This window comes from Wyeomyia smithii, chromosome 2, assembly GCF_029784165.1.
Source record: "Wyeomyia smithii strain HCP4-BCI-WySm-NY-G18 chromosome 2, ASM2978416v1, whole genome shotgun sequence".
Taxonomy (NCBI): Eukaryota; Metazoa; Arthropoda; class Insecta; order Diptera; family Culicidae; genus Wyeomyia; species Wyeomyia smithii.
In genome coordinates, this window is record NC_073695.1 from 49,702,258 (window position 1) to 49,725,119 (window position 22,862).

At 39.0% G+C, this 22,862-nt stretch overlaps 1 protein-coding gene across 3 annotated transcripts in view; it reads right to left on the minus strand.

The window, feature by feature from the left end:
- LOC129721416 (protein grainyhead) overlaps window positions 1-22,862 on the minus strand; it is a 425,349-nt gene that overhangs the window by 314,751 nt on the left and 87,736 nt on the right. The window lies entirely within an intron of this gene.

A 22,862-nucleotide genomic window follows, 5' to 3' on the forward strand; every position in this document is an offset into this window, starting at 1 on the left:
CGTCAGACTTATAGGTTGTCTTTTCAGTCCGGCTTTGGTATAAACACCACCCTTACGTTCCGCCAGCTGACCGAGATATATCCCAGAGTAAATCTGCCTGGAAAAGGCTGATGAGATCAGACATGATGACTCCGTCCGATTTATGCGAAAGACTGGTAGAACACTACCCAGTCCTAGCGACTTTATAGGCTCAGAAGAGCTTATTGCCCTGTTGATAGAAGTCTCCGCGAACAGTCGACGAGCGAGCACTGCGGAGTCACGTGACGTCATGTGTCTAGATTTGCTCCCTGTTTTAGCCCTGTTGAACAAGCGTCTAGCTTCTCGACGAAGGTTGCTGAGAGTTTCCTTCCACCAGGGCACATCACGGCAGACTGTTTGTTTCTTTAACGGATACAGTCGAATCCCTCTATTACGACAATTTATATGGCGACAAATCTCTCTATTGTGACATTCTCAATGATCCCTTATGCTCTATATTTAAAAAAAATATTCGTTTTATTGTGACATTTCTCTATAACGACGGTCCCTTGCGATGTCGCTATAAAGCGATTCAACTGTAGTTTGAAGTGAAAGCATCCGTGATCCTGTGCTGTCAGTTGCTGTGATGTTCAACTCAATTGGAGTTCGAATATTTGTATGGCAGAATGTCCTTGAGTTTACCAAATGTTCCTTAAAAGAGTTCCATTTGTTTTCTCTGGATTCCTAAAGTGTTCTCCTCTAAGTGGAGTAGACTCGATACAAATTTAATATGTCTATGGCTTAGTTTAGAAAGGGTTAATCAAAGACATGGCGGTTTTTTACCCTCTCTGCTATAGAGACGCTACATAGAGTGAAATCTAAGATTTCTGGTCTAATAAAGATAGTTGTTAGACAATTCGTTAAGCTAAGCTATGCTGATGTTACTAACTTTCTGGGTTATAGTTTTACTCAGGGTAGGTGCGAGATTGGACAAAAACCTTCAGCCTCGGCAAATCCAACTAAGAAGTTTTCCTGCGTGGTCAAATACTAGCGGAGGTTATCGAATATTTTATCCTCGCTTTTCCTTTTCCCCGGATACCCTAATTCTATCAAACAAGATAGTTTTATATCAGTCGTTGTTTTTTGGCTCTCTGGCCATTATCTCCGAAGATAATTCCAAGTGAACGTGCTCAAAAGTGTCGGTTAATATTGGTAGTTAATAGATAAAAAAGTTTCATTTGAATGTTGCTACCTCTGATGAAGCACTGAATTTGTTCCAATTTGTATTGTTTCTAATACGTGATTCGCCTGCAACATGGTCGTTCATACATAAGATCGAACATTAGCTGTTATAGATTATAAAGTTTGTCTGCCGTAACAGATCCTAGGCAGTAAACATATCAAACATATCAGTAGCAATACTGTGAGAGTTCACCAACGTATTTTTGTTTACCGTTGTTTTGGCTTAATTCATATTAGCGGTATTTTGCAAACTGCTTAGTAAAACGTTCGATCTACATACTAAAATCTAAATTGCGTTCGCCGTGCGTGCTTGAACAGGACTAGAAATTTTAGACGAAACAATGCACTGAGAAGTATTAAAAGAAGATTTTGGAATTGAATTTTACTCACTCTGTCTTACCTCAACAATAACTAAACGTATAGGGTATTGGTAGAAATTAAATACTTATTGCCGTTATAGTTAACACAGCGGACATGTGTTGTTTTTATTACAAGAATTTCCACAAATTAAACATTTTGGAACCTTGTGACAAAAATTTGGACCATGGTGTTGTCAAATAGGAGAACTGCTCCATTATTCATCTCATTAAGCCGATATTCACGAAGAATGCATGGATTAAACACCAAATTTTCACGAAATCATTGAACAAATAAACAAAATACGCTTACGTGCTCTTATGAAAACGTTGAGCATTGTACATTTAGTGAACTTAGCTAGGTTTATCCTGAATTTTGCAAAACAAACCATTTTCCCAACGCTTCCATATCCATCTCAAAACTTGAATTACTGCTCAATTGTTCATCTCACGACACCCCCATATTCATCGCACTGTTAATCATGAATGAATCACATTATCATGAATGAACGTAGCCGCAACCCGTCGTAGTAGGTTACCTAGATATCCGCTGTAGTTGTTTACGTGCAAAATTGGTAACCTGGGTAACTACTGCTGTGCTGTCGATTTATGTCAATTATGTCGGAATAACTTTGATTTTCTTCAGCACAATGAAAACAGATAAAAATACATACAGTTGAAATTTAGGAATTGTAGAAATGAGTCTGATATATTTCTGCTAATTCAAGCTTGTTTTGGAAATTTGAGGTGAACATTTCAAAGATTAAAGTATTCTTAGTATAGTGAGAGATTTTGTTTAGTGATTAAAATAAAAAGTTATCCGCTAGTGATGAAAAAGACTTTGGTTGGCTGCTGAACGAGTCCCGTTGTAGCCGTATAGAACAATGCGCGGATTTTGTTTTCTGAGGTAGGTGATTGAATTAAATGAGTTTTCGAGTGCAGATGCCCGACTATAACATCAAATTTAGAGCTTTTATGTGAGTTTTTGAGGATTCTACTTTATGAGCAATCTAAAGTGAACTGAGAAGAATCAATTCCATGGATTAGCAGATTGGTTTGGTTATAAAATATGCGTTTTTTCCTGTTTTCAATTGTGTTTTCATGTTGTATGAGATGAATATATGGGCTGAGATGAATAATGGACCTACTGCATTGAGTGATATACTTTCTACATCTGCTAAGTTTCCTATATGACTCCCACTTCACAGTTTTCATAGCATGTGTTTTTCCAAAAAAAATAATTTGTAATTGTGGTTAAAAAAACTAAACTTATTTCCAGGGGAAATTCCAATTCTGTCAATGGTTTCGCCTATGCTATGCAAAGTTATTATGAAATTTCTATGACGCATTTTGGTAATGCCTAAGGGCACCAAAATTCATATGAATGGTTGAATAGCTATAATCTTTAATTTTTTTCCTGTTTCAGTTTTTGGAATGCCCTTTTTAATTTTTGTCGGCCGGTGTTATTATTCACTCCTATTTCGCTATATTCTTGCTCAGACAGAATATCAAACACATTTTCGCTACAAACGCTAGAAGTGTGAAAGAGAGAAATCGCTCTCTTTCTTTTCGTAGCGAGTTTCTTCCTTTGCTCTCTGACATTTCAGGAAGTAAGAAAAGAATGAAAAATGATACATCAAATTTTAAATAGGTATCTTGAAAATGACTGATGAAAACTACCCATTATGTAGCCTTCCACCGTCGCACTGCCATGAACCACATGCTTTGAACTTATAGGCAAGGATGGAAAAACTCGTATCGCATAACAATCATTCGGGTATCATTTCTGAACGTGCTATTTATAAGCTTTCAATCCTAGCAAACCATCGCTATTAAAAGTTACACATTCTCACGCATGCAAGAGACAACTTAGTGCAAAGAAATATATGGTAGCTTTCTTTGATGATTTTGTTTTAGTATTGCCTGCTTTAAACGGAGCGAGCAACATATAGCGAGTGTTTCACGAAAGAATCGTAAACGATTGCACTCAAGCGATCGCAATGATTCTTGCAAATGTTGGTTGCTTGTAGGCGGAATTCGGCTACTCCACGTTGTGCTTTCACCTTGATATACCATGATGATTATTGGTGATTTCAAGTATCACATGGTGCATTTTGCTACAATTTCCGTTAGCATTGATGATACCTGCTTGCTCCGGTAAGCAAACAATTGAACGCAATCTAACGTTCATTTGGATTCATAATTTTGTATCACTGGCGATAATATCTCAAAGATTCTCGCGATAATGTTGAATGCAAGTGAACTTGGATACAAAAAATACTATCGTGTTTGAATCATTCAGTCTCCTTCTATGGTATTCGGAACTCTCAGAAGCGAAAAACAATCAGCAGCGTTTCTATGGAAAACTTTTACGAGAGTGGAAATATTTGAACGATAACTGATGAATCAAAGAACACATTTGCATGAAATATTGCTAGTGAGTGAGCTTTTCCATGCTTGCTTATAGGTAGTCGAAGACTAATCCATAAACAATCGAATACGCAAAAAAGTTTTATTTGGTTACTTGTGATTTAAACTAAATAAAATAATCAAATGGTTAATATAATAAAATTATAAAATAATCAAATGGTTATCGAAAGTTCTAGATTATAGATAAAATATCGAATGCTTAAAACCGTCGTTGGTTTGGTAGAGACAAGGAAGTGTGTAAGAAGCAGTTTGGTTTGTTTGCTGATTAAAAAAATGTGAAATGGTACCGATATGATAATCATACATTTTTATTACACTTGCTCCAATAGTTAGATTTTCCTCCAAATATTTCAGAGAAGAATACTTTCCCTAATTTTGATGAATTTTAATATATAAAATTCCAATTTTGAGTGACCTATTCAAAGATTTCACGTGCAATAATGACCAAATAGTAAATTCAGCTTCACCACTAATTAGAGATTAAAAAACTACACCGTGCAACTAATTTATTTGAACGAAATGTCTAGCCTTAATGTTTTGTTAGTGGTTCACATTCGCAACCTTGTTGTAGATCACTGGAAAAATTCCTCCCCAGCAAATCCCCTCAATTATCCAGCTATTCTTAGACGCAGCGACAAAAGTACGGTCGGCCGTTTCGCGAGTAACCCCTCAGAACGTGACACCTGTAAACATACGCGGGGTTTTCCAAAACCGGACGGATCAAGTGGCTCGTAATCGCTGACATTCGAACATGGAACATATATTTTAAGCACCTACTCCACATTGAGCGATCCCGATCGCAGCCTTTGGTGAATATTTCACTTCACACCGAGGCACCCCCGAGGTCGCACGCCACCGCTGCTGCCGCACCCCGAGCGACGCTGGCCAGCCGGAATTACAGTTAGTCAGGTAACACGACCACTTATGGTTCCAAACTTGGAAAGGAAACAATTTGTTCCGTGCGTTTCCCGTTCCCCTTTCCACTCTACCCCGCAGCAAAAGTAAAAATAAATATGAACTTATTGCTCCCACGCTTGATCGCGCCAGTCGAATGAGTCTCTCGAATCGCGAGCAGGAGGAGTGCAGCTTTGAAGTCGTGGCGTCGTACATTTGTAGCTTATTTATTTTGTGTGGAGAGCGTGCCACAAAACTCCAAAGTAAGGCGGTAGCCTTACTTACACCGGTAGATAGATCGAGACTCGAGCTCTACTGGGCGAGCCACCACGAAATTGGCAGCCGTTTCGGTTTTTGGCGCGGGCAGGCGGCAGGTAATAGTAGATAAATTATTCTATTTGGCGAATGGAATGGGTATAGAAATGAAATAATTCCCCATTCATTCTCCAAGTGATGTTTTGCTAATGGGGTCTAATAGGAAAATTACCACGGTAGAAGCGACAAAGGGCGCGCAGCAAACGGCGGACGAAAGAAGTGCTTGAAATTGTGTGGTGCGATGGCGTTTGGGTTTGATCCGAATGGCTTGAATATCGAGAAGCATTTTGCAACAAAATTGTGAATAATTTACAGTTGAACGTTGAACTTTGTTCGGTTGGTATTAAATTTAAGCGATCTGATTTACTATCACCCTTAATGTATATCTGTGTAGATCTGCAAAGTGCGGGTAGGAAATTTTTATCTGATAAAGATTACAGATCTTCGCAGCACACACTGCAGAGGGCATTCGAGCGGACTTCAACCCAGCAGAACAACATTCCAAAAATTTATGTTTATTATTTTTACGATCGCTTTAATTGAGTATTAAGTCCATTTTTGATTGCTGATAATTTTCCGAATCCACGAGGCCAAGCCCATTGGGAATGCGAAGTGTGGAGACATGGGGCAGGCAGCGGCAATGTTTTGATGCGCAAGTTAGCAAAAATTGCAATCGTAGGTACATCGTACTTACGCTCACCAACGACGCAGCCTGGTCAAAAGGATATCACAGCATTGCGCTGTCTGTCCAAGTTTCGTGCAAACGCAGCGACTTGCTACGTACAGATCATAAAAGGAATATCGACAATTAATTGCAAATCATCACTCAAGCAGATGGTGCTGGTAATGACGGTGGCCGCCGAGTGTGGGTCCGCTCTGTATGTTCTGCTTGATGCGTGAATGCTTTATGAGTTTGAGGTACATTAAAATTCATGAGAATGCAAACCTTTTTCGTTTTTTTTGTTTTTTTTTTGTAATAATTTACATAGCGTTTTCCAGAGCTCAAACTTATTCGGTTTGGTTTTCCACTTGTTCATGAACTCTGATAAGATTACTTCAATTCAAACTTGTCTATAGAGTTGTCAACATCACTTGAAATTTTTGTAAAACTTTGTGAGCTTGGTGATATTGTTAACATTGCACACTTGAAACTTCAATAGAACTTTTACACTTTTCACAACAACAATTTTTTATTTATCCAAGTTTTTTTTTCTGAAACTATGTTTTTCAAAGTTATAGGTTTTTCAAGATTTTAAGCAAAATATACAACCTGTGAAATTGTCCTTATTTACAAAATAAAGTAGGAGGATGTATCCAAGACGCGACCGCACAATCGATGTAGAACTACGCACACTATTAACAAATGCATTGTTTAGATTGTTACAATCACGAGCCATAAAATCTACTATTGCTTGCTAAAATCAAGAAACTCTTCATTGAATAAACTCTGAGAGTCTACTGTATGTGGTCTGTGGACTTCATCACTGCGACCAGAGATTAGATCTATTGTGATATTGCCCAGGTATTTTCTGTTCTCTGCACTTCATATTATTGGCAGTATCACTATTGAAGTGAGTGATACGCTTATCGTTTATATCAGTGCTTGTGTGTAAGTTTTACCACTCCGTTTCAGGCTTTCTACTCTACTATACCGAGCCTCTGTTCATCCTAACAATATCGCCTAGTTGTAATTCCCTGGAGAGAACGAGAGGCGCTCAACTTAACCTGTGCCAGCAGAGAAATTTTACTGAAGCGAGTCTGACAACACCAATACAAGAATACCCGTCGCGCTCATATACATCGTCGCAGTGAGTAATAATGAGTGTGTGTGAGACCGTCTCACACTTAACTGAGACGAGTGAATGCATTTATTGCGTGAGTCGAGAGTATGAAAGGATGTGAGAAAGTAGACGTAGGTGATCACGAAGGTAAGTTACCTAAGTTTCCATATATCAAAATATTCCTAAACATGTTCACATCACTCTATCTTGTCAAAATAGAGATCCTTGGCATATTACCTTTCCTACTAACACAAAACCCTGATTCCTGTAACGTCTATGAAGTATGGGTTCTCTGCACCTTCTTAAGTAGATGTTGAACTAACATTCCTACTTGCTTTCCTCGGCGATTGTAAGGACGTAGCCAGGTATCCAATCAAACACTTAGTTTGCAACTCACATCATCTGTAAGAAGGATACTAGTCTCAAGTTTCTTTCCTGTGACAACAGATGATGTGTTTGTGAAGTTATTATTATTCGGTATCCCTTTATTTATAAGCTGATCATTGTATAGCCACCTACGATGTGTGCAATCCCTTTTGCTATGCTTGCTATACTATGCTGAGATCCACCAACCTGGCTTTGATAATTTTGTTAAGACGATTGATGTTGGTCTTCAGGCAGGCAGATCAGAACGCTGAAACTGCCGTCTTATGGTGTTACGGAGCTTGATATATCGTTTGGTTGGGTTGTCTAAGTTTAGAGAGTTACTCACCATTATGGAAGCTGGCACGTGTAGTTCCCGGGCCTGGGATAACGCCTCATCGATGGACTGAAGACACTGGTCGATGTTCTCTGAGGACTCCAGCTGGACGCCGTAGTCAATTGCGTTAACCACGCATCGTTGGTACCGCGTCCAATCGACACGATGAAAGTTACGCCGAGAAACTTGGAATCGGTTTGCAGAGGAACCAACTTACTACCACTGGGAAGCGGTCCGAGCTGAGTTCCTGGAGGACAATCGGGTCGATGATATTGCCCATATTTGGGATAAACAGGTCGATAGTGGCGTGTACTCCGGATCTGCCCAACCGGGTTGGAGCGCGACTGGACCTAGGATGTTGTAGTGGCCTACTTAGAGTTCGTTGAAGAGGATTAGGCCGTTTTGATTGCGTCGACTGATGCCCAGACTTGGTGTTTTGCGTTGAGGTTGCCCGCAATGATGAACTGCCCCTACCGCCGAATCAGTTTGATGATGTCGCTTGTTAGATTCGTTGCCGACCCGTCCCTTGCGTTGGCTCGTTTGGGCCTGCTGCCTGCTGTGCTACGATGATGGTAATGGAACCGACTCCAGTGGTCACTTTCAATCCCACGGCTTCGATGATCTTGAGTTGAAAACTTGCAGTTATTTTACACCGAAGAGCAATAGCCACACCTCCTCCAGAAGATGATGTTCGATCCAACCGTACAAACCGGGAAATCGGGAAGGAAGACGTTCACCTCAGGTTTAAGATGCGTCTCCATGATGATAGTAATGTCTATTTTGTGAACGTTGAGGGAGTCAACAAGCTCGTATTTATTGTTCCTGATGAATGCAAGCGTTCCAGTTACCAATCTTGATGATTTCACGGTCCATCCTTTCTAGCGATCATCACCGCAGATTGCAATTGTTCAGCTCGGCTTTTGCAGGTGCGGAAAGTGTTGATGCATCCCACGACCCGCAACACTTATTGCTTCAAGGTGAGAAAGGACTCGTTGTCAGCTGCGCCAGTTATAGCTTAAGAGAAGGTGATTTCAAAAAAATTTCCTTGGAGAGCCGGTTGGGGGAATGCCTACCGAATTTCGTTACTGGTGGTTGGATTCAAGTCATTGGAAGACATAGCCTCCATCCGTCAACCAATGAAAACGGCCAGAGGCTGATAAACTTTGCCGCGGCCAGTGGAATGGCCATATGTAGCTCCTATTTTTCACGTTTGAATATTCGGAAATACACCTGGAAGCATTCAAATGGAGAAGCCTGCTCCCAGATCGATCACGTACTGATTGACGGTCGGCACTTTTCGGATATTATAGATGTTAGGTCTTTTCGGGGACCAGACATTGACTCTGACCATTATCTCGTCGTTTGTAAGATTCGCGCACGGTTGTTGAACGTGCTGAAATCTGGCACAGAGAGGACGTCGCGTTTCAACATTCAGCGGTCGAAAGCTGATGGTGTGGCAACAAAATTCGCAGGAGAGCTGGATCAACGGATCGCAGAACAGCAGGAGGAAGGAGTGGAAGACATAAATGGGCTGTGGAGCAGTATCCACGGTGCCATCAAAACGACTGCGAGATAGGTGATAGGTACGGCGCGTGGAAGACAGCCTAATGGCTGGTTCGATGCAGAATGCCAGAGAGCGACAGATGAGAAGAACCGTGCCAGGAGCCGCATGCTCACTGCGGCTACGCGTCAGAACAGAGAGAGATACAGGGTGGCAAGAGCTGCCACCCTGTACCTCCCCCAGAACCCACCGTCGAAAGAAGCGCGAGTACGAGGAGCAGGTGCTCGCCAGCACAGAGGACAGCTATGCTCAAAACGATGTGCGGAGATTCTATAGAACTGTCAACAGAGTCAGAAGCAGGAACTTCCCTGTGCCGGTCATGTGTAATGACAAGGACGGCAATCTGCTTTCTGATAAACCGACGGTTGCAGCCTGGTGGAAGAAGCATTTTCAGGCGCTATTGAATGGTGAAGAGCCGGATGAGCAGAGCAGGAACAGGATGAGTGACAAACAAGCTGTGGAGCCACCAACACAGGAGGAGGTGAAAAAAGCGATTAGTGAGCTAAAAAACGGCAAGGCCGCTGGGAAGGACCCGGTCGAACTTTAAAAAGCGGGAAGCGAGCGGCTGTACTATGCGATCCACCAGATAGTACTAAGGATCTGGGCGGATGAACAAATGTTTGGAAGGCCTCATTTGCCCTATTTAAGAAGGGTCTTCGATTGGATTGTTGCAACTATCGAGGCATTACGTTACTCAACTCCGCATAACTTACTGTTCAACCCGTCCCGATCATAACGAAATCTCACATGCTTTTTGGTTTTGCGGACGACATCGATATCATCGGTATCAACCGTAAAGCCGTGAAGGAGGCCTTCGTACCTTTTAAGAGAGAAGCAGCGAGATTGGGACTAGTCATTAACTCTGCCAAAACGAAGTACATGGTAGCTGGCAGAGAGCGTGAGAGTCCCCGTGATGTTGGTGCTGAGGTGGAGATAGATGAGGAACGATTTGAAGTGGTTGACGAGTTCGTTTATCTTGGTACGCATGTGACATGTGACAACGATATGAGCCGTGAAGTGAAACGACAAGTTGCAGCTGTGAACAGGGCTTTCTACGGACTGCGTAACCAGCTAGGGGCCCGTAGTTTGCAAACTCGCACAAAACTAACGCTCTATAGGACGCTGATACTCCCGGTGGCCCTTTATGTACATGAAGCATGGACGCTGAAGGAACCTGATCGACGAGTGCTCGGAGTTTTTGAGCGTAAAAATCTGCGATCGATACTTGGTGGTAAACTAGAAAATGGAGTGTGGCGCAGACGCATGAATCACGATTAGTACCAGGTATACAAATATGCTGATATAGTGAAGGTATACAGCGGAGCAGGCTTCAGTGGGCTGGACATGTAGCCAGAATGCCAGACGAGAGAGCCGTCAAAACTATCTTCAGTAGAGAACCAGGAAGAGGCAGTCGACTCTGTTATAGACCTCGCACGCGGTGGATGTGCGCGGTGTAAGAAGATGGACGATCTGCTGGTGTATGAGGAGACTGGATAACGGCTGCTCAATACAGAAGAGGCTGGACATCTCTAATTTGTTCGGTTCTAGACCAGTGAACGGTCCGTTAGCCAAAAAAGTTAAGTAAGTAGGTTGGGTTCAGCGGTAGCGGGTCGAGGAACGGTATGGGATGATGGCAGCCAATGACAGGGAACTCTTCCGTGTTGTTTGGGAGCACTTTTCGGCGACCTGGCTGATTGTTGGTGGAGGCCCGCTTTCGAATCTCGATGAACTCTGTGCGTTTCGGGCATGTTTTACTGGTTGCTTTGCGGGCAGTTCCACAGTTGGCACACACCGGATGGAGACAGTTGGTTACGGTCTGGACTGGCTTGAGTCCTTTTGCTTTCAGTTTCTCCAGTAAAGTGTCAACTACCATGTTAGGGAGACCACGAAGAACCACCTTAATGGTTTTTCCAGCCTCAATATCATGGGAGAAATACTTCATCTTATGTTTCTGCAGGAACACTTGCACCGCCTTGTAGTGGTTTAATGCTCGAACCATCAGTTTACAACTGTCCGTTAGCGCAACCATGCAGCGCTGCGTAGGTGATGGAATAGAGGAATGTGAAAAAAGGGGACGGACTGCGATGCACACTGTTTTTTAAACCAACAGACTTTTCGGGTGCCACCATTAAAAAAAACACCAATGGTACTTCTCAGCGCTCCAAAATCATCATGATCGGAACTGAATTATCCTTGGAAAGGGTAATCGTTTCAAAAATTTTTCTTTTCTGACTGTTGACGTTTTTTGCAAGAGGTAGAAAAATAATAACTAGGATGAGGAATGGCTTTATCAGTGGCGCCTGTTTTAATCAGTCGAAGTAAACGGGTCTCGAACTCTTGAGTTTTGATCAATATCGACAGTTTCAATGATGGAAACGAAAACTCTGAATATCTAGCTGTCTTGTTAAGATACTATTCATCAAAGAGAAATCTAGAAGGAATTACCCCGTCAGTCGTTCTTTCAGTTGATTCATTGTGCATCTTGAGTGGCTCGGACCCATCACGGAGAAGCAACCACTGTACAGTCAGATCTAAGCTAAGCTAAGCCAAACTAAGCTATTCATCAAAGAGAAATCTTTGAACAAATATCAATCAAAAAAATTTAACCTAAATTGTGGCCGTTCAGGAGCTATTTTTTGTGCAGAAGGAAATCTTCTGTAAAACAGATGCAAACTGCTTAAAATAGGTTCGGGGTGATTGGAATAATGTCCATTCAGTGGGGACATTAATTATTGTTAATCAGAAAACAGAGAAAAAGATGGTGAACAAGTTGATATACGAACCTTGTTCGATTTTTTAACACTTAACATTTTTCAATTATACATTAAGTAGCATTGCAGAATCACAATTTTCCGCACGGATAATTTTTAAATATGATAGCTCTAAGAATCCGTTTTAAACTGGTGAAGTTTCAAGCATTTGAAAGTGGATAATTTTCGTGAAGCTCTCGTTTTTGTTGGTTTTCCAATTTGCACCCGTTGCCGTAAGACGTAATTCTACGCTAATAAATTTTTAGTATTAACACCAGATCTCAAAGTTTTATACATTTCTCAGACATTTGGCATGAAATTCGATTTCTAACATTTCATGAACTATTTAGGAATATTTTTTTCCATACATTCCATTATCGCTCTAAATAGCATATATTTTCCTGAGCAGATTTATTTTCATCAATATTCTATGCCCAATAAATATGCCCTTCTTGTGATGTATGCACATGTTTCAAGATACTGTATGAAATTCAGAAATTAAAAAAAAGTGTTTCTTAAAGAAATTTCAAGTAGGTATTGAATTACCGATGTCATCACAAAGTTTTACTAAATCAGAAAGAGTTTTACACTAAATTAAAGTATTTCCAGTATAATAAAATTTATGGAACTCATTCAATTTTGATCAATAATGATTTAATTGCCTTTCGTACGACCGGGACTGATTGACCTTCGAAAGGATTAAGCAGCGAACCTGCCGCGTTGGTGATAGGGTTGCACCAATCGAATGTCCCATCTAGTTGTCCTCCAATGCATGATGTGCCTGCCTTTCAAGAAGATTCTTCCCCATTCGCTAACCGCTGTAGACTGGGACGGATACTTGGCCTTTGCCGCCGCCACTGCATAGAAGCCTTTCAAAAACCGAAATCTCAGCCCCCGAACGACTCGGGTCGCGTTTACCACCAGGCGGAGGGAGTAGATTAAGTTACCTCCTCCTCTCCCAGGACGCACAAGTCGGCACCTCACTCATATCGCAGGGCGCATTTAACAGGTTGCTAACCTCAACAGCTTCTTGCGGTGCAATTTTATTGATTTTGTCCTCCGGTGATGCTACGATGAATGTGATCGGATAACTTTACGTTCGGTTGAGATGATTATGTTATTGAACATGTGATTGCACGTTTTAAGTGGCTCGTAAATGGTTGGTTTTATCTGTCTGTTGAGATGCGGAATGGAAATGCGATGCCTTTACCTTATTGTTACCGATGATGAGAACTAATTGTGTGATGCGAAGACTAGCCTCTGCCGCTGAATAAACTCGACAACCAGATAATTTACGTTCAACAAACGTCATTCCAAGTTATATCTATTTATCAAATACTTGGTGGGTATTAGGGGCAAATAAAATATTACAAAAATTTAGTTAAATGTTTCTTTCCCTCTCGAAGATATTCGTCCTAATGGACACCCCGGCTGGGAAACGTCCGGCCGCAATCGCAAACTACCGCACCAGGAGTGAATAATCCTTTCTCTTTGACCTCTGGCTTCGAGTACGGTTTGACTAAGCTCTGGTGGAATATATCGTAAAAAGTGCCATCATTCATGATAATTTAATGCACATCCATTCAAATTGATAGACTCTTCCGAGTGAGCAGTAGTTTAGCACACAACGGCAACATTACGGTGTGTATATGTGTGTAGAGTCAAACCGAGCCGAGCCTGAGCAGGAGGCAACGGGCTCAGGATTTATGATTTTCAAATGAAGCGCTCTCGGTGCAGTCAGCGCACAACGGTTTGAGCATTGAACGGAACGGCCAAAGTTTAGTGGCAGCAGTGAACGACAGGAAATGTTGTCGATTCTCAACAGTTCACAGTGCTGTTGCGTACCGAACTTTGCGGTTGTTTGAGCAAATACAACACTTATCTCGCGGTCGATGGGGTGCCGCTTTCGGAAGGGAAAGGAGGAAAAGGGTACGCTTGTAAATGAAAGCATTTGTGTAATGTTCTTCGTCTCGATAACAAATGGGATTCGATTTATCACCTTGCTTATTAGGGAAAAGTCACGAGAGTGACTGTGGGATTAAGTTATGGTTACTGTGGCGGTTTGCGCTTCTCTAATAAACCCCGGGTGAGAAATTTTAGCGCATGGCGATCGGCGGTTTTATGAACCTACCCCGGGACCGTAAAGTTCAACTCCATAAAGTTGCTCATTTGGCGAGAAATTAAACCGACGACCGGGTGATTCGAGGCTACGCAGCGGATTGCCAGTCAATAATGAATAAGCGAAGCGGAAGGTTCCGGAGAAGCGTCGTTATCGTAAAATTGGTTCTCGACTGTTACGGCTTCTTGCGAGTGGAAAATAGGCTTAACGAATTGCCTATTGAATTGGTTAGAACTGTACTCCCCCGCCGGGCGAAGATAATTCATGGCATGCGTTTTTCCGATTAGTCGAATTAGCGGAGAGAAATGTTTATCAGTTAGAAAATATTGTCACAACTCAAAAGAAATTGATTGGTTTATGAATCATCACTTAAAATGAGGGAGATTTATTAAAACAGCTACGAAAAATAAATTATTGTCCAAATTTGTCAATCATAAATAGAAAAATTTGATGTCATATAAACGAAAAAGAAATTTCTGTGTGTATATTCGCAGTTTTTCATCACAACCATTATTACTATGATAAATAATATAAATATCTAATAGATAGCGCTTCATCAATCTAAGTTTTTATTTAACTTTACAAATTCATCATTTCCGCTTTAAATAAAAGATACAAATTTTTTGCCCTTTTTGTTTCCATTCCTGAAATAGTTTCAATTTACCTATTGATAATTTTCTGACAATTTCACTGAGTTGGTTGTTTTTAATTATCATCCAAGAGAAATTCTTGAACTTGTAGATTTTTCTCATCAGTTTTTGTTGTTGTAAATATGCGATTTCTGGAGCTTTCTTAAACCTGATTCGTCAACTGATCTGTTTTCACACAAAGAACTTGCTTAAATAGAACAAATTCTAAAAAAACTGCACAAAATGGATTTTTTTTAAATATTTTGAAAAAATTCAATTCATTTGCATGTCGTTGTCTGAGGTAGCCAATATTGTTAAGTTGAAGTAAAGCGTTTGCAAACGGAAATCTAAAAATCCTATCTGAGGTTTTTGAAACAAATTAAAATTAAAATTTAATTTAATTTTTAATTTGTGAATACGCCTAAAGTCAAAAAAATGCATTTTACCCTACCCGATTCAATAAAAAAAATGAAAAAATCTGTGCATGGTTATGAATCTTTTTGTACCATTTTGAAGATTTTAGTGTTTAGAGATAGGCAACACTGCCCAAAAAAGAGGATTTTTATATACGAGAACGAGAAAAGTACACGGGGGATACGATCCAAATTTTTAAGGGCCCGTGTGAAAAAGACTTTTGTGAGTTGCAAATATGACGAAAAAAACCGTCCTAAAATATTTGTACCTCGTTTGTTTGGTCAATCGAGAGACCGAAGTGCAATATTTTAAATTTTGAGTATTTACACCAAGAATCATATTTTTTTTTTTTAAACTGAAATCGTCCTAAAACGGAAATCGTGATTGAAATAAGGTCGATAATTTAAACCGTTTTTGAGAAATAGAAGAAAGCAACCTGCGTAAAAACCGTATAAAAAAAAGACTTTACTGTACTCATTTCTCACTTCGGAGGATTGTTCACAAAATTAAATGATATAAAATGTTGAGAATGCTATACAATGGGGAATAACCAATAGAACAACTTTGCTGAAAACACTGCGACTCTAAAAACGATTGTTTGGGTCAAAATTATTTCCAAAAGGTTTTTAGCGTTTTTGAAAAAAGTGGATTAATGGAACAATTTTGCTAACGAGACTATAGCAGGCATTAGACGAAGCAAATATTTGCTATTTTTGGTACAGATTTTTTTTGTGCATATAAAATTCGTACTGAAAATAGAAAATATTTGCTTCGTCTAATACATGCTTTTGGTTCTGAAATCAATTTTTTTAGGACAAATCTGTCCGATGACGTTTTTGCAGTTTTGAAAAAGGTGCAGGATGGAACAAATTTGCTGAAGATACTATGGCTCTAAAATCAATTTTTTGTGACAGAAATATTTCGATTACGTTTTTCACAGTTTTGGGAAAGGAATAATTAAAGGAACCATTTTGCTGAGGACACTATGGTTCTAAAACCAAGTTTTTTGGAAAAAAAACCTCAATCATGTTGTTGCCGTTTTGGAAAAGTGGAAAATAATTATTGGAAAAACTATTCTGAGAACAATATGGCTTTAAAATCAATTTTTCGAGTCAAAATAATTACGTTGTTAAAGGTTTGGAAAAAGTAGAGAATAAATGATGGAACAACATTGCTGGAGACACTCTAAACTCAATTTCTGGGTCAAAATAATTTAAAGCACGTTAACGCAGCTTTAGAAAAAAAAATAGGAATAATTATTCTAAAACTCATTGGAACAACTATGCAGAAGGCTGGCTCTCAAATTATTTTTCTTGTCAAAATAATTTTGGTCACGTTTTTCGCAGTTTTGGAAAAACTGGAGAGTAATTAATGGATCAACTTTTCTGAAGACAATATGTTTTTAAAATCAGTTTTCTGAGTCAAAATAATTTCAATCACGTTTTTGCAGCTTTGGCAAAAGTGGAGAGTTATTGTTGGAACAACTTTGCTGAAGACACTACGGCAATAAAACAGGCCCGGATTTAAGGGGGGAGCAAATGCCCCGGGCCCCCCTAGTCGTGGACCAGACGAAAGACAGAGTTGTGACCTTTTTTTTGCTCGTCATTTTCAACCGAAGCGATAAGTTATTTCTAAATTTAAAATTTTCTTTCTTACCTCTAATTTTTTTTAAGAATTGAGGGCCCATCGAAAATATCTGCCCCGGGCTCCCCACCACCTAAATCCGACCCCGCACTAAAATTAGCTTTTTCGTTCAAAATATGCTCGATAACGGTTTTGTAGCTTTGGAAAAAGTGGGGAATGATTTATGGAACAACATTGCTAAAGACAATATGTTTCTAAAATTGCTTTTTTGGGTCATTCAGTTATTGAAGCATTGAAAAAGGTGGATAATAATTAATGGAACAACTTTGCTGAAGGTACTATGGTTCCAAGGTCAAAATAATTTCGATCATGTTTTGGCAGCTTTGGAAAAGGTGGAGAAAAATTAATGGAAAATTTTGCTGAAAACACTATGGTTCTAAAATCGATTTTCGAGGCAAAATAACTTCAATTGTAACAATTCTACTGAAGACACTGAGCATTTAAAATTTACTTTTTGAGTCAAAGTAATTTCAATTCCGTTGTTGGAACTTTGGAAAAGGTGGAGAATAGATAATGGGACAACTCTGCTGCTGACACTATGGTTTTGAAATCAATTTTCGGGGTGAAATAACTTTAGTCACGTTGTTAAAACTTTGAAAAAGTGTAGAATAACTGACGGAACAACTTTGCTGAAAATACTATGGTTCTAAAATTATTTTTTGGGTCGAAATAACTTCGATCATGTTTTTGCAGCTTTGGAAAAGTTGGAGAATTGTTATTAAAACAACTTTCAACAATTCAATTTTTGAGGTAAAAATAATTTTAATCACGTCGTTGAAGCTTTGGAAAAAAATGGAGAATAATGAATGGAACAACTTTGCTGAAGACCCCATTCCTTTGAAATATTTTCCAAAATAATTTCGATGGCGTTTTTGCTGCTGGAACAACTTTGCTGAAAAGTAGGGAAAAGTTGTTGAAACAACTTTGCTGAAGATACTATGAAGTTAAAATCAGTTTTTTGGGTCAAAATAGTTTCGATCACGTTTTTGTAGCTCTGGAATAGGTGAAAAATAACTAATTGTACAACTTTGTTGAAGACACTATGATTCTAAATTGATTTTTTGGGTCAAAATAATTTCAATCACGTTGTTGAAGCTTTGCAAAAGGTGGAAACTAATTAATGGATCACCTTTTCTGAGGACACTATGTTTCTAAAATGATTTTTCTGGTTGAAATTATTTCAATCCCGTTATTGAAACTTTGAAAAAGGCGGAGAGTAATTATTTGAACAACTTTGCTGAGGACACCATGCTTCTAAAATGATTAATAGAAGAACTTTGCAGAAGATAATATGGCTTTAAAATCATTTTTTTAGGTTTCAATCACCTTTTTGCAGCTTTGAAAAAGGTGAAGAATGGAACAACTTTGCTAAGGACACCATGCTTCTGATATCAATGTTTTGTGTCAAAATAATTTCGATCACATTTTTACAACTAAAGAAAAGGTGTAGAATTATTGATAGAACAACTTTGCAGAAGATATAACGGCTTTAATGTCAATTTTTGGGTTAAAATAATTGGGGTGGGGAATAATTAATAGAACTACTTTGCTGAAGACACCATGGCGCAGTGGTCGGAAAAGGCTATTTGACGAACTTAATTCATTTGTGCTTAAACGGTTCATGTAAGCCAAAGACAATGTTCAAAAGAATTGTTCACAATGACTGATGAATCCATCATGGATGCACCTATCAACAACTAAATATACCTGAAAAGTGTTCTCACTAATGTTGAAAGTATTACGAGTTATCTGTTTCATAAATTTACAAATCATCGTTCATTAATCAGGTAGTTTGTACATTTTTGTATAGAAAACCTCAGAAACATACATACCTAAAACATCACTCTACTCATTCATTTATGAATTGTCAAGTATCAAAGTTTAACTAGCTTGAAGTACAAGGTCTAAGCTTTAAAAGTATTTGATGATGTGCACCGTTTTGCCTCTTTCTCCCCTATACGAATTTCAATCTGGTAAATAATTTAATGAAAAAACGCTCTAACTTAGTATAGAACGATTGTAGCAACATGCTGTCTTCGAAAGGAACCTGTGTTTATATGTTGGTCATGTTTGTCTAGAACATTGTGTTCTTGGCAAAATAATATTCAAAAAGTTATGCTAGAAAAACTGAGTTTGAGAGGGTTGACAGCAAAAATGCTTTGTATTTCAGTAAATATACGTCATAGAACTTCAATATTTTCTGCAAAGTTTCATATTTCAAAAAGTTCTACAACTTTGCTAAAGAAACTATTCATGTATCTTCGTTGTATCAAAAGTTAGATTTTTTATTTTTAAGATAGTAGGCCATGATCAAAAAACATTCTTATCAACATTTCCGTTATATTTTTGTGAACAATTCTTTTGAACATTGTCTTGAGCTAACATCAACCGAAGAAATAAGCTCGTCAAATTGCCTTTTCCGACCACTGTGCATGGCTCGGATAACCGAATTCTCCGGATTATCGAACCGTTTATTTATTTTCAGATTTTGTATTTTCGTTTGTCAGCTAGTTTGCTAATAAAAGTTGCTGTGCTTAATAAAGGTGCCGACATAAAAATTCAAAAACGGTCGATTTTTGTCAATGTGGTAACAAATAAACGTTTTAAATTTTAAACGGGGCAATTAATTTTCAATTATTTTGCTAAGCTATTGGCTTCCCATTTCCTATTTTTCGAAGATTTCTGAACGTACTTATACACAACAGATTCTATTTCAAAAATATAGCTGCCTTCAAATGCCTATGAAATTTATCGTAATCGGTTGACAGATTCAAACCCTTTTTATATGTACTTTGTTGGTAACTATTTCTGTGTTGCGGGTAGATATGCGACACTGGGAAAAAATGAACCCAAATTTCCACTAATTAGAAGCCGCTGGTCGATAAATCGATTGGTGATTTTTTCAACCTGTGCAGGGCACGGGAAAAAATATATAATATAGACCATATTTTCAAAAATACGCAAATATAGGCCATAATAGACCATTTCTCGTGCCTTGCACAAAATGAAACCATCCTTTATCCTATTGTATATTTCAGGTTGTTAGCCCAGTGACAATTAATTAGTGGAAATGTGGGTTAGAAATGCTATAGAAGTATAAAAATGCTATATTTTAGGTTGCCAGCACAGCGGCTTCTAATCAGTGGTAATTTAGGGTCATTTTTTCCCAGTGTGCGATGGGTACGGTGAACGTCAGTATTGAAAATTCTCCCGTAATGAGATTATTCAAAATCAATCGGATCACTTCTCTCAATGGATATCATTAAGTTAACTACGCAGTATATAACGCAAAATACTGAATCAAAGATAGTATTTCTAGCTAGAATCGTCAAATAGGCAAATGTTGCAAATGTTAACCGAGCCATTTTGTCCGCATAATCAAGCCCCGGATCATCGAGCCTCCGGATAATCGAGTTCGACCTGTATAGCGCACAGGAAGATTGAATGTGATCTTTTAGTTATTTCCGAAATCTTAACAAACAAATAAAACGTCAAGCTGTGAAAAACGAAGGCTCGCATGAAAGCTTGTATGCATGGAAGAGTGGACAAACAGTGCTGCGTAAAAGGTACAAATGCAATGGAAATAAATAGTCTTTTTTTCCTAATGTTATTTTGTTTAATTCCCTTAGTGTTGCATTTACTATCATTGATTTTATTTATTTCTGACTTTCTGCTCATTTTGCCACCCTTCTATTTTATAAACACTATTTGATTATTATATACGGATCAATTTATCTGTTATAAATGTATCAAATGAATTGAAAGTCTGAAACTAATGATAGAATTCATAATGAACTTTTGAACCGAATGTATATTGACTCCAGAATGTACTGCAAGTACTCAGTTGTTCTGTAAAGAAACTTTGGAAAGACGGTAGAACTAACAGTTTCTAGATCCCGAAACTATTTAAGACAGTTGCAGAAACAAAAAAATAACTGCAACTGTCTTCTTTTTGATAACATCTCTTCAGGCAGTAGGATCTAGAAATAGGTTTTTACGTGTGCGTTGCCGAAGGCTTCATTATTTTTCAAGTAGGTAAGGTCGTTACAAATTTTATTTTCATTTTATGTCAACCCCCTTCAAAAATCTTGAAAGCTGGAAGCGAAAGAAAAAAAGTTCAAGCCGTTTTGTTAATATTATTGGTTTTTCGACAGCTAAATAAAGCAACAAGTCCAGTCCAGTAACAGCAAGAGTGTCGTCAGAAGGCAAGCAATATGATTAACAATAATTATAAGTGTTATTTTGAAACATTTCGTTGAGTGCAAGTTACAAACATCGTAATTTGTATACAAACTTTTATCAAAGATATTTTTTCGTCTCGATGTTATTTATTTTTCGCCCTCCCCCTGGCTTACTTCGATAACTGGACACGAAAAGAGCTTGAAATGTGTATCAGCCAAAATAAAATTCTCTATAAAACTTTTCCGAATTTTCATCCAAATTTATATTAGTTTAACTCTGATTCCTTTCTACTATTCACGTATCTAAATTTTCATTTTAATAATAGTCAGATTTTGGACTATATTTATACTATTTATGACAATAGTAATAAAGTCAAGAAAATTATTAGTTATAGTTGATCATAAACAATGACTCAGTCTCAAGCGTCTCTCGATTGCAGACAGAGCTGCTAGTGTTTTCGATAAAATGTATTCGTTCGTTTATTGAATTTGTTTATTCACAGCTACGTCGCTGACTTGACAGTTTACGTTTCCTCTCCTAGTTTGCATTTTGACATATGTTAAAAACATACTCGACCGTTAGATTCCAGCTCGGTGGCTAGCAGTAACCTAGACTTGGCGATTACATGTACCTACACATATTGTGCCTTTATCGCCATATCTTACACCCGGGTCGAACCTATTTCATTACACCTAGACACTGGGGGGAAACCAAAGCCCATGGCGAGCTTCTGTTATTTATGGTGATAGCGGGAAGCTGAGTTACTATCCGCTCTAGCTAGGGGCGAAATCGGGAAGTCAGATCGGATGCCTCGTGCTTTATTTTCCTCTGCAGCATGTAAATAATACATTACTGCACTTTTCCTGCGTCGCGTTAGAGTGCACCGTGGTTGCACGGCAAAAGCCTCCGAGTGGGCTATAAATATAAATTATTGGGACACGGCACATTTTCAATCATTTTCTGAACAGTGTTGTGCGATGACAATTGATTTATGACTATCGTTTGGTCGCGCTTTGGTCGTACGGTCAGATGGTGATCCACTGCTACAGGGTGTGAAAAGTACTGCGTTTCTACTACCTAAACGAGTGATTGTCAATTCGTCATCAGGTGGTGAAGTATCTAGGTTGAAATGCTTAATGGCTGCTGAAGGTCCATTAATCCTGAGAGAAGGTTTTAGTCTAGCTTTAGGGAAAGTTATGAGGCGCATTAATCATAGTACGTGCCAGATTCGGAAATAGAAGATTGTGTTCTTTGTATTTGTTTTGGAGGAAGTGAATTCCACCAGCAAGCACAAGGACAACGTCAGCCAGCAAGAGAGGGTCTACTCGCCGTAAAGCTTTCGTTTAACCGAAAAAGGGCTCAATTTTTTCCGTCATCAATTTGCCCATTACCGCGTCGCACCGTCATTAAACATTCATGCCGTCGTTTCGTCGTTAAGGTTCGCATAATAACCACTGTCTTGCGCATACTAATTCGATGTTAATTTAATTTCAAACAGAGACAGTGCAGAGCATAAGTAGCCGCACTAACCGCACTTAGTCTTCGACTGTCCGAAAGGGGGAAGGGTGACAGCAGAAATTCAATCTTCTTGTACGGAACATGCACCAGGGGACAAAGCTCGCGAGATCGATTCCATTCAGGCGTCTGTGCGCTGCTGCGCAGTGTTGTGCGTATGCAGGTATGCTGCCCGCAAGATTCTCGCAACGATTCACCTCAGCATAGTGGCACATGTAGGTACGCATACGGCAGGCTTTAATTTATGTGCGCCATTCCCTTCGTCATTTTTGTCGATTCTGAAGTTGGAGATCGGCCGACGATGGCAGATGGGCACAGAATCGGCAGGATTCTCATGAACATGCAATAAGGATGGCATTGGCAATGGCCGAT